The sequence below is a fragment of the Gallus gallus genome, chromosome 13, assembly GCF_016699485.2.
Source record: "Gallus gallus isolate bGalGal1 chromosome 13, bGalGal1.mat.broiler.GRCg7b, whole genome shotgun sequence".
Classification (NCBI taxonomy): Eukaryota; Metazoa; Chordata; class Aves; order Galliformes; family Phasianidae; genus Gallus; species Gallus gallus.
The window spans coordinates 353305-365304 of record NC_052544.1 but is presented as its reverse complement, the minus strand read 5'-3'; the positions used below and the strand labels follow the sequence as shown (position 1 = coordinate 365304).

At 48.5% G+C, this 12000-nt stretch overlaps 1 protein-coding gene across 2 annotated transcripts in view; it reads left to right on the top strand.

Moving 5' to 3' along the window:
* Positions 1–12000, top strand: part of PURA (purine rich element binding protein A) — a 51716-nt gene that overhangs the window by 19624 nt on the left and 20092 nt on the right. Inside the window, exon 3 of one of the 2 annotated variants that reach the window (XM_040647037.2) lies at positions 41–5274. The exons of the other annotated variant lie outside the window; for it this stretch is intronic. The gene's annotated coding sequence lies outside the window, so the exon portion shown is untranslated. Of the gene's footprint in view, positions 1–40; positions 5275–12000 lie in introns of those variants that run through there. 2 annotated transcript variants of the gene reach the window in all.

Here is a 12000-nt window from a genome sequence, read left to right as displayed (position 1 = left end):
CAAAGCAAAATTTTTAATGCATCTTTTTGTTTTAAATTAGGTTCTGAGGAAGACGCAAAACATGCATTTCCCTGGGAGGTCTGACGGGAGTGCTCCCAAAGGTTTTCCAGCGCTCACCACATCACAACACTGCCCCTCACTGTCCCAAGCTAACAATCCTATTGCTGAAGCAGAGCAGGGGCTGTGGGCTGAGAGCCCTGCAGCAAGCAGCACTGTGTAGCTGCCATTCTCCCTGCTCTGAGTCCTGAGCTATCATAGAATCATAGAATGGCCTGAGTTGAAAAGGACAACAATGATCATCTAGTTTCAACCTCCCTGCTATGTGCAGGGTCACCAACCACTAGGCCAGGCTGCCCAGAGCCTCATCAAGCCTGGCCTTGAATGTCTTTTATCTTGTGAATAGATAGGTATTTTTTGAGTAGAAAGTGATGGCAGAGTGGCAAAACACCATCCTTCAAGGCAGTCAAACCTGGTTCTGGGCAGGCTGAGCACACAGCATGTGGTTTGGTTTATTTTTCAGCTGCAGGAAAGCCCTGAGCCCCAGGCTTGAGGCCCTGCCTGCAGGCCATTGCATGCAACCAGGCTGGATGCAGGCCGTGGGCACCCTCAAGGCCCGGTGCCCCCAGCACAGCTCCCCACCATCCGAAGCCAAGGCTGGGCAGCCACAGAGGGTCCTGGGGCTGGGCCTGGTGCAGGGGTGCCAGCTGGCACAGCAGAGTGAGGCCTGCACTGCCCCACAGCCTGGCAGGGCCTGGGGCACGGAGCGGCCTTGCTGCGGGTGCAGCCCGGCCCTGGCACCCAGTCTGCCCACAGGCACGTGCCTGGTGCTGGCTGCAGGTCAGCAGCTACTAGGAGGAGAAAGCCCTGTGAAGGCTGAGGCAGAAGTAGCAGCAGTCCTTGCAAATGCAGATTCTGGCCACACTGTGTCCCCATCTAAGCACAGTATACGTTTGTTCTTTATTAGGAGCTGAAAACTGAAAAAAATGAGAGTATAAATAATGCAGTCTATCCCATATTTCTCATTTGCCAGGCTTCCTTGTACAGCATGCTAAGCCACATGATATTTAATTTAATGCTGTCAGCACTAGGTTCCTGTTTAGAAAACCTATCTAGCATTTATGTTGAACACCATTTGAATTGTTTTCAGAAATGGATGTTATGCTTTATATTCAGGGCAGGATTCCCATCCTCCCCAAGGCATGCTCACGTGGAGGCTGCTCCCTTGTGTCCCTTGTGCATGCAGGGATCAGGGCTCAGGCTCGGGAGCAGCAGACTCCCACCCTGCTCCCTGCAGAGCAGGACCCCAGCTCATCACAAGCCTGTTGCCCCCAGGGGCTCTGCAGGGGGCACAGCATGTTGTGCACTCTGCTGCTTCAACAGGAAGTCATTCTGCCCTCCACTTCTTTTTCTGTATGGAATATTTATATGCATCTTTTCCTTATATGAGAAGTAGTGTGTGTAGTTTTGAGTAGTATGTTCCTGGTAATTTGCTTTCTGCTCTGGGGGAAATTGAACACGCTGATAAAATGGCTACATTGGTGTGAGTCACACCAGGAATCTTATCTGGGACAGAGGTTTCACCAAGCTGACACCTAACAGCACTGACCAACAGACGCTGCTTCTGCAAACAGATGTTCTTTACCTTGGTGAAACACAAAGCCCTTTTTGGGGAAAAAAATTATCCAGATAAGCATTACCTCTCCCTCCTCCATCTCCACCTCTCTCCTTCTTAGCATGAGGAATTACAAACATAGCTCAGGAAATGATTCAACCTGCTGCTGAGCCTCACAGCAGTAACAGTGCTTTAACATGGGGGCCAGCAGACAATAAAGCCTATTGGGCTCCTGTGACATGCCTACAGCTCCATTCCCACTCTCTCTGGTGCTTCTGTTCTCATTTTAAAACAAAATGCAGATTGAAACATCAGATAGTGATCATAAACTCATATTTTTAGCAATTGCTTTCATTCATTTTTGACTGATAGAGTGGTGCTTGAGTAATTTTGAACATCCTCATATGGCGCATCTTGCCCATCTTGAAACCCACTGGCTTTTCCTAATGTGACTGAATGATAGACTCATTAAATCATGGAATAACCTGAGCTGGGAGGGTTCTGTGAGGAACATCAAGTCCAACACCTGAGTGAGTCCATACAGGGCAACTTAAGAGTTAAACCGTGTGTCTATGAGCATTGGCCAAATGCTTCTGGAACATTCTTGAACATTCTTGGTGCTGCAGCCATTCCCTGGGCCTGTGCCATGCCCACTGCCCTCTGGGGCAGATCCTCTTCCTAACCCCCATCTGTCCCTCCCCTGACACAGCCCTGTGCCATTCCCTCAGGCCCTGTCACTGCCACCAGAGAGCAGAGCTTAGCACTGCCTTCCACTTCCTGGGAGGAACTATAGGCTGTATTGAGGCTTCACCTCAGCCTCCTCTGCTCTGGGCTGAGCAAACCCAGGGACCTCAGCTGCCCCTCCTACACCTTGCCCTCTGAGCCTTCCCTGTCTTTGTAGTCCTCCTTTGGATGCTCTCTAAGAGACTTATGGGCACCCAAACCTGCACGTGGTACTCAAGGTGAGACTGCACCACGGCTGAGCAGAGTGGGCCAGTCACACCTTTGGCCCAGTTACCTACAGTGAGCTTCATGCATGCCCAGGGAACGGTTGGCCCTTTTGGCCACCAGAGCACACTGCTGACTCATACTGAGCTTATCATTAACCTTAGTGCCCAGATCCCTTTCTGCAGGGCTGCTCTCCACACACGTCTCCCAACCTATACGTACATCCAGGATTACACTGTTCCCGGTGCAGAATCTAATATTTGTTCTTGAATTTCATATGCATGGTGATTGCCCAGAGCTCTAATCTATCATTATCTTTCTGTAAGGCCTCTCTAACCTCAAGGGAATTGACAGCTCCTTCTAAGTTAGTGTCGCCCACAGACTTAATCCGTGTGTGCTCGATCAAAGCTTTCAACCAAAGAACTCCTTTGCATTGGCTTTTCAGGCATCTGCAGAGAGCCTGGTAACTTTGCTGGGAAGTAGGTTAGTCAAGAAAGTGTAACTACCACAGAGTGACATTCTTTGACACAGAAAACCAGAGCAGGTACTTCTGTTATCACCATCACCACTGCTCGCATGGAAAGATAACTCAAATGTCAACTGGTATCTCCTCAGTGCTGTCTTGTAAGCATTTGGGATAAAGACTACTCTTAATTTCACGAAATCATAGAATCGTAGAATGGTTTGGGTTGGAAGGAACATTAAAGACCATCTAGTTCCACCCTCCTGCCATAGGTGGAGGTACCTCACACTAGAACAGGTTGCCTAAAGCTCTATCCAATGCTTCCAGGGAGGAGGCATCTGGGTGACCTCGTCCAGTGCCTCACCGCCATAAAGAATTTTTTCTTTATATCGTAAATAAATCTACTCTATCAGTATAAAACCATTATCCCTTATCCTATGACTACATACTCTTGTGAAAAATCCCTGTTCGGCTTTCTTGCAGGCCCCTTTAGGTAGCGACAGGCTGCTTTGGGGTCTCCTCAGCACTCTCTATTCTCCAGACAGAACAAATCCAACTCTTTGAACCTCTCTTCACAGAGAGATGCTCCAGCTCTCTGATGATATCTGTGGCCTCCTCTGGACTCACTCCATGTCTTTTTTCATGGCCCCAGAGCTGGATGCAGTACTCCACGTGGGGTCCTATGAGAGTAGAGCAGAGTGGGACAGTCCCCTCCCTTGCCCTGCTGGCCACTCCTCTGTTGTCTTTTCAGGCTGCAAGAGCACACTGGCAACTCATGTCAAGGTGCTCATTAACCAACACCTGCAAGTAATTCTCCTCAGGGCTGTTCTCAGCCCATTCTTCACCCAGCCTGTATTTGTGCTTGGGATTGCCCTGACCCAGGTGTGGCACCTTGCACCTGGCCTTAAGGGTATGGGCCCACCTCTTAAGCTTCTTGAGGTTCCTCTGGATGGCATCCCTCCCATAGGGATGACCACACTGTAATTGCAATTAGGAGGCAAAGACATGAACTTATTCCAGCTCCAAACAGCTTCCTCTTTAACCCAGCAGAGCATTATAGCTGTAAAGACATAATTTGAATTATTTCACTCCAGATTTATTTCCCCAAGTTTTAAATGTGGAGATGCTGAAAATGGGGAAAGAGAGGCACTTAAAAGGCAGAAGCAACACTGACAATAACATCAGATAGTCATCAGATGGGAAACCAACTTGACATTTGTTGCAGCCACTCATACCAGGGATGGGAGAGACTCGTCTCCTACCATGTTTGACTTCATAACTTACCCAGAGTTCAAGCTGGCCCGTGAATCAAGCACCATGGCACAGATGGAAAGTGATTTCTGCTCTTGGGCAAGGAGGGAGGGAGTGTGATGCCTCACAAGCTGCTGCTCTGCACATCCCAGTCAAGCTGGTGCGCAGATGCCTGTCCCAGCGCCTGACCGGCACACAGCTGTGGGCAGTGCACTGCCACCTGCCTGCTGCTGGGAACTGTACGAAGATGCTGCCTTTGCACTGCAGTACAGCAAAAGCACGTGGTTGGCACTTGCTGTGGGTACACGGTGCTGACAAATATCTGGAAGACCTTGACCCACAGTACAGATGACACAAGAGAGCAAGAAAGGCAGGGGAAGGGGAATTACTCATTCTGAGTGACAAAGCCCAATTCATCTTCTCTCTGGATATTCGATTTCCCTGTACTAATTTGTCTCCTGTAGCTAGATTGTAGCCATGACACCCTGGCTCCCCAGTGGGAGGAGCAAACACTTTCAGAATTGATCAAGCAAGTTGAATTTTACTAAAACAGGCAGTTCTCAAAGTCGGAGAGTGCCTGAAGCTCTGTCTCCCTTGCCCTGCCAGCTGACATGAACAGCTGTGGCTGTAAACTTTATCCACATCTCTTCCTCCCTGCCCCGAGCTGGCTCTTGCCACTGTAGTGACGGGTGGGAGAAAGCCTGGGGCCGGCCCTGTTGCCAGGTGCAAGGTGGCCAGGCAACCAGGCTTTTTCCCATCCAGGATCAGAAAAGAATCATTCAAGGAATACAAAACAATAATTTAATAAGGATGAATTAGTAAACTAAATATCGGTTTAATTAATTAATCGGTTAATCTATGTACAAAATGATTCTTACACTTTATTATCCTCTTGCACACCTACCAGCAGCAGAAAAAAAAGAAGAAGAAGAAAGAGAGAAAGAAAGAAGTTTTCAGTATTTGTATTATTTTAATAAAAGCTTTCAGTATTATGACCTTCCATAATTGTCTTTCAAGGTGTTGCACACATGACATACTGGGAAACTTTGGGGCAGAAAGAAGAGCTGACCTGAGCTTCTTGACAGGTACTGTCATAAAAGAGGCTCTGGCAGCAGATGAATCTTGCAGAAAACAGTGTAGAAAGAGATAGTGGCCTGAAGATGACAGTGCCAAGGACATGTCTAGGATGTGGCATTGAAACAAGTGATACTGGACTAACCGTTGCCTGAGACATGAAGAATGAGAGTAGAGCAGTGAAACTCTGTGCCCTTTCTGAATCCAGAGGTGGGATGAAATCTGTGGCTTTTACGTTCATTAAACTAAAGATGCGCCAAAATATTGAAATAGCAAAATATACCTGAGAGGTGAGGTACGGACTGGAGCAGCACCACTAATTCTCTCAGTGAATGAGGGACCTGTTTGGAGCCTGGATATACTGCCTTTGAGTCCTGTGAGTATTGTAGGCAGACTGCCCACATGCCCCCTTGGCCACGGTGTTCCTTTCTAAGTGCAGACAGAGGTAGGGCTTGAGGAACCCTGGCATGTAGAGCAGCCCATGGAGAGCTCTGGGGTGATGTGACAGATTTCCTGGTCCATCCTCCTGAGACAGATGTGGACACACAGCCATTGGAGGAGGGATGAGCCAAGGCACTGCAAGCACTCCCAGCAAAGCCTGGCAATGCTGGTGAGAGTATGTGGCAACAACTACTGCCCACTCCGGGACCTCTGTCAGTCTTAAGGCCATCAAAACTTGTTGCCATTGTGTTGCACAAACCTGGTACCTCCCTTGGCCAGGATGAGAGATGCCAAGGAACAGCCAGGGAAGAGATCTCAGCTCCAACTTGTGACCTGCTCTCAAATGATTCATATCCCAGTGTCACAGAACTGGAAGCATGCTGGGCAGGGTCTCCTGAGCTCTGCTGTCCTTCATGCAGATTTGTTCCCTACAAGCAATTATTTTTGTCCTTTGCAGTTAAGGGGATTCCAGATGTAAGAGTGACTTGAAAGGGAGAACCCAGTTTTCCAGAGATGAGTTAAAGAACCAGGTGAAGAATAAATGACCAGCCTTATTTTCAGTTCACATCACAGCTGTGCCCAGTGAAGTATTTCATATGTCCAGGTGTCCTTGACTCACTTCTAAGTCTACGTTTGGCAGCAGCCCAGTCCTGCAAAGACCACATGCAATTCAGGCTGCTTGTCGAATGAACAAACCTGTGTCAAATAAATTCCAGTCTGTGCCATGTGGCCACAGCTCACTGTGCCCTGTATGCTCATGTCTGACTCAAGCTCTCCCTTGCAGGTTGTTAGAAAATATGCATCCTGAGCTCTGGCAATGGGTAACTAAACAGTATGCCACAGATCCTGGGCTGTGACAGCAAAAGGCTGCCCAGTCTGACCTCACTGTGGCAAAGATGGGGTACAGAAGAGCCCTGCCCCTGATACCTCCATAGCTGGTCCTGCCTCAGGGTCAGCTACAGTTGGTGTAATGCCTGCTGCTTCTCTGCTTCCTCCAGCTAGCACTAGCCCTCCAGGCCACCTCCTCTGTTGAGACACAGACTTTGGCCAGGCCCCCACCAGCTGCTGATGCCACACTGGGTGACACAGTCATTTCTGGCTGCCTGGGGAGCTGGACCTGAATGAAGGCATTCAAGGCATTGTTGCTTGGTGAAGCTGGATGTGCTGGTGCAGTTTGCAGCCTCTTGGCAGAGCTGTGCCAGAGGAAGAGGATGATGATGAAGGCAGTGCTGTGGGAGCTGTGTTCCCACTGGGCCCCAATTTGGTGCAGAGCTGGGCCAGTGCTCTAGGTTCAGAGCACAAGACTGACTTTTGGGCTCTTCTGCCTTTCAGCTATGCACCCTAAGGCAATTCTCCCCAGACCAATTCTTGACATGAAATGGGAACCAGTGATCCAGAAAAATTTAGACCATCTGTTTAGCAGCACAACAGCAGAGCTCTCTCGGATCATTCATCCATATGAGCTTTCAAAAGACCTGCACATTTGGGCAAAGCAGAGTTGGCTACAGTTTTTTTAATGACATTGCTATTTAGAAGAGAATAACTCCTTGCTTCCTGTGCATGTCCTGCCCATTGGCTTTGACCTCAGGTAGAACATTCATAGTCGCTACTTACAGCACAGAAACAGAAGCATAATGATGAACCTCCACTTTGGTTTCCTAAGGCAGATGGTCAGAGGAAAGGAAAGAAAACCTGAAAGCTGCTAAGCCTCATCTAGGAGGTAAGAGGAAATGGAAGTAACCTGGGACTTCAGTGCTCAGAAACACTGGAGATAGGAAAGAGATGCCTTGTGAGACTGAGCGCATCCTGGTCTGAACCGTGACAACACACAGGCTTCCTGCCCTCACCTCCCCTCACAGCCCTGCTCTGGGCCGTGAGATGCTGGATCTGATGCTCCTGAGGTGTTTTTGTCTGCTCTGACCGTGCCTCCCTTCATCTTTTCCATAGACCTTTTATTTTTTTTCTTCTGTATTTTAAAGCTTTTTCTCAATTTTCAGCATCTCTAATGAATAAGTGAAGCCAAACTGTGCATTTTCTGCTTTTAAACATATTTACTAGGTACCAGATCACCTTTGACATATCAAACATATTCAAATCTTTTCAGAGCTCAAATGCAGCTGAAGCACAATGGATTGAGGTTTTCAGCAGATCCCGGGCAGTCCTGAGCTCTTGTTCTTCCAACAGGACATATAAACATAGATGGTTGTGTCTAAACATGACATGTCTGCACCTGGCTTCGCAACACCTCTCAGCAGATGCAGAACCTCCTCTTTTCTTCTCAGCAACTTTTGTCTGACAGAGATTTTTGATGCTTGAAGACTGCAAATACAGTGATCGCTTCAGCCGTTGTTCCCCCAGCAAAATGACCCCATCCCAAATGTGATGCACTCTATTTCTGTCCAGATCTTACACCTATCCCAAATACATGTAATGGTCATGAGATTAAATAAAATGCTCATCTATTTAAATAATTTCCAGATAAAAGCACAAATAAACTTATTACAGAATTTATGTTTCATGCAATCCAAACCTGGAGAAAAAGAAGTGATGATACTCACCTATACAGCCTTTCACCTTAATTGACTATAAAATACTATGGTTTTAGTCAACAGTCTTGTAATGCTTGAACTGGTATTCACAAAAACCTTCAGCTCAGCTCTGCTTTCTTCAGTCTGCGAGGAGGACTGGGGCACATTTACTTAGAGCTATGCTGGAGGACTCCAAAGCAGAGGTGATTAGACTTGACTGTAATGGTTTAACTATTAGAATGGCTGTCCCCCTCATGGTGTGCCATCAGAGGGCACTTCAGCCACACTCGTGGCTTACCCAAACATGTGTGCCATGGCTGTGAGCATAACACTTGAAGTCAACGGGGAGGAAGTGGCTGCAAGAGAAGTAGGAAGTAGATGCTTACGGTGGCGAGTCTCTTTGTGATTCAGCTTTCCCTGATGAGTTGCTGAAGTCATCTGAGGAATCATTTGTGGGGTTCTTACACTCCCCTTCTCCAGAAGCTCTGTAGAGGGAATGCTGAAATGTACATTATTTGCATGTTGTTTTTTCACATCCTTCCCTATTGGGTTCCTCTCTTCTGGGCTTCCTTGTGGGAAGTAGGGTGTCTCTCCCAAGACCATCCCGTCTCTATTGCTGCCAACCCATCTTGATCTTCTCCAGAGGGTAAGACTGCTTCTGGAAATGTGGCCCTCCAGTAAGACCACCCTTGTACTGATTCCCTGTAGGATTTAACTTGAGTCCTGTTCTGGCTGAGAGGCAGCAGCAATGGGGAGGACCCTCTACCACTGCTCTTGGTACCATGGTCCTGGGGGAGAGCCAAAACTACTCAAGAAGTGGTACAGCACACCCAGTAACAAAAATCAGGGAAACTCCAGGAAAGCAGAGAGGTCCCCTGTGAATGAGAGCATGATAGGCCCTCTGGGACAACAGGATGCAGCCCCAAAATGACCCCCAGTCTTTGCTGTTGAGATTGGTGGAGGTGGCCTGGGATAAATAGTTGTCTTCCTGTGGGGCCCAGCACCCAACCAAGGCACTGTCAAAAGAGACACTAATTAGTGCTAATTGCAACCAGTCAGGCAAACCAACGAGCATGAAGGAACCTAGGCCTGGCAAAGCCAGACCCAGTCATACAGTCATAGAATAGATTGGGTTGGAAGAGACCTTAAAGGTCACCTAGTGCCACTTCTTGCATGGACAGGGACTGGCAGGTTGCCCAGCCACAGCAAGGAGGGCATTTATGTGACAGATGGTGGCAGGAGAACCCCATAGACTGGGACCACAATGGTCTCTACCCACTATCCTTCCCATGTCACATCCAGACAAAAATGCCTATGTACTGGAGCATGTGTACAGCTCTGCACAAGCTGCTGTCCTTGCAAGCAGTCTCCATTTCCAGAAAGGTTTGTGTGCTGCAGATTGGGACCCTCTGCTGCGAAGCACAGGGTGGCTTGTTTGTCTTCCATGAGCTTCTGACTACTTCAGAAGCAGTACAGCCAACTGAGTGAGATGTTGGGAAATGGCACGTCCCAGAGAAAGCTTCCCTACCTCCTGGGCCACACTCTGGCTTGGTGCATGTGGGCCACCTGTCCTAGTGGGGTTAAGTCCATCTTCTTCAGCAATTTGAGGAAGAAAATAGTAGCATTACCAACACCAGTGCTCAGCATGTGCTTTCCATTTTCTGCAGTTTGCAGAAAGGCCACGTTCCCTTCAGTTGTCCATCACCTATATCTGTAGCATGAGCAGGGTCAAACACCACAGCCCACTGGTGAGCCCCAGGATGCCTCCCTGAGACAACTGCAGGTGATGAACAAGAAGCGTTGGCTTCCTTCAGAGAGCAGTGTGAAGATGCTTATCTTTCATCCTTTTAATGTGACTCTTCATCAGCAAGTCTGTCCTCACCTGCAGACATTATTTAGTACACAGATCCTGATGGGGACTGAGGAGCTCTGAGAACTGAGTTTGAAATCCTGCCCCTTTCCCTTCTTCCTTACACATTCCACACAGTTTCTCCTGGAAGACAGATAATATTTCTCTCCCTGCACACTCTGGAATTAAAAGCAGAGCACAGATACACAGGCAGGCATCACAGTGGCTACTGAGCCAGGATCCCTCCCAGGGCAGTGTCTCTCCTCTCTCCAGCACTCAGAGCAGTAGAAGAGCACAGGCTGGGACAGCCGCCTGGCTCTGGGCTCCTGGGCACGGCTGAGAGCACTCGGGACATACACGCTGTGAGCAGGATGGAGGAGTAAAACCTTTCCCTCTCTGCCAGCCCATGTGTGCCCCCCCACAGCCTAACTGTGCATTGCTTATTTTTTGATGGACTATGTGGGGTGGAGTCCCACTGGCAGACCTTTCTGAAGAGGTCTGGAAGGAAAGCTCAATCTTCTGTGCCTTGCTAGTAAATTCCCATTCATGCATGGTTTCTCAAATGACTTTTGAGTGCTTTCCTTTACTCTCTCTGCCAGCAGTGATTCAGGCTTGGAAGTGCATTGTCAGGCAATCCGGTGCTGGTCTCACTAGGCAACAGCATGTGTTCAGCAAGAGCAATATCGAAGTGCCCTCTGGTGGTAACTCCTTATGTTACTCCTTATGTTAGCTGGGGTATCCCGCTCTTATTTCTGCCCAACATCACCCTGCCAAATCTCCCCTGGATCTTTGCTGGGACGTCTGTGCTCTGGTGCCAGTGCAGCTTCTGCTCTGCCAGGCCCATGCACTATGGGCAGCTCACGTCCTGCTTCGTTATCCGTTTCCGCATCAGACCGCAGTGTGTCTCTGCTCCCACGTCTGCTGTAGGCCAAGACAGCACTATGAGCTGGGAGCTCAGCTTAGAATGCTGCCCACATTTCATCACACCTGCACAGTACTGCCCAGCAGCTCTCTGCTGAATGAAAGCTGCTGCAGCTGAGGATGCTCAGAGCATGTCATCCCCATCCCCAGTCCCCTTCCCTCCCCACTGACATTTGTATTTCTCAGCCAATTTTAGCAAAATTTTGGACTTGGCAGATGTCAGGTAATTAACATCCTCTACACTGCATTAAAAGTGGTGGCCAGGCAGGAGGGTGAAATCATGGCTCCTCTGCTATGGAGAAACTGCAGTGAAAGCTCAGCTGCAGCACAAGCCCTTGGAGACACCACAGGAGGCTGTGTTTTATAACCCTGCTTTCCCCAAAACTCCTTTCACAACTTGCTGCTCTGTTTATTCTGAACAAAATATCTTACAGAGGCATTATTTTATCTGTAGAACAAACAACAGTAGAGATGTCTGCGTAACAGCTTTGTTGGCTCTGGAGCAAGAGAATATTAAAGAAAATCAAACTGTTTTGTCCAAAATAGGATTAAAATTCAGCTTGACAATTTGCTTCAACATGAAAACATTTTTAACTGCTGGTCATGCTACCCAGTGTGATCCTGACATGCTCCCATGTCAAGTGACTCACACCATCCGGTTCTGCTCTGCTCAGAAAGGGAGGAAGCCGTGGAGAACTTCAAAGTAAAAGTGAGTCTAAACTAGAATATCCCGAGGTGTTACAGGATGTGCCACTGTGGAATCCCACCGACCTGGGGCAGACGTGTGATGTAGGGAAGGCATGACGGTGGGATGTAACCTCCCAGGGGCATTCTTCTGCCATAGGAGACTGCCACAGAGGCAGGGGGAGTTTGGGCATACCCAGCTTCAGGGAACACAGTGCTGGAGGGGATC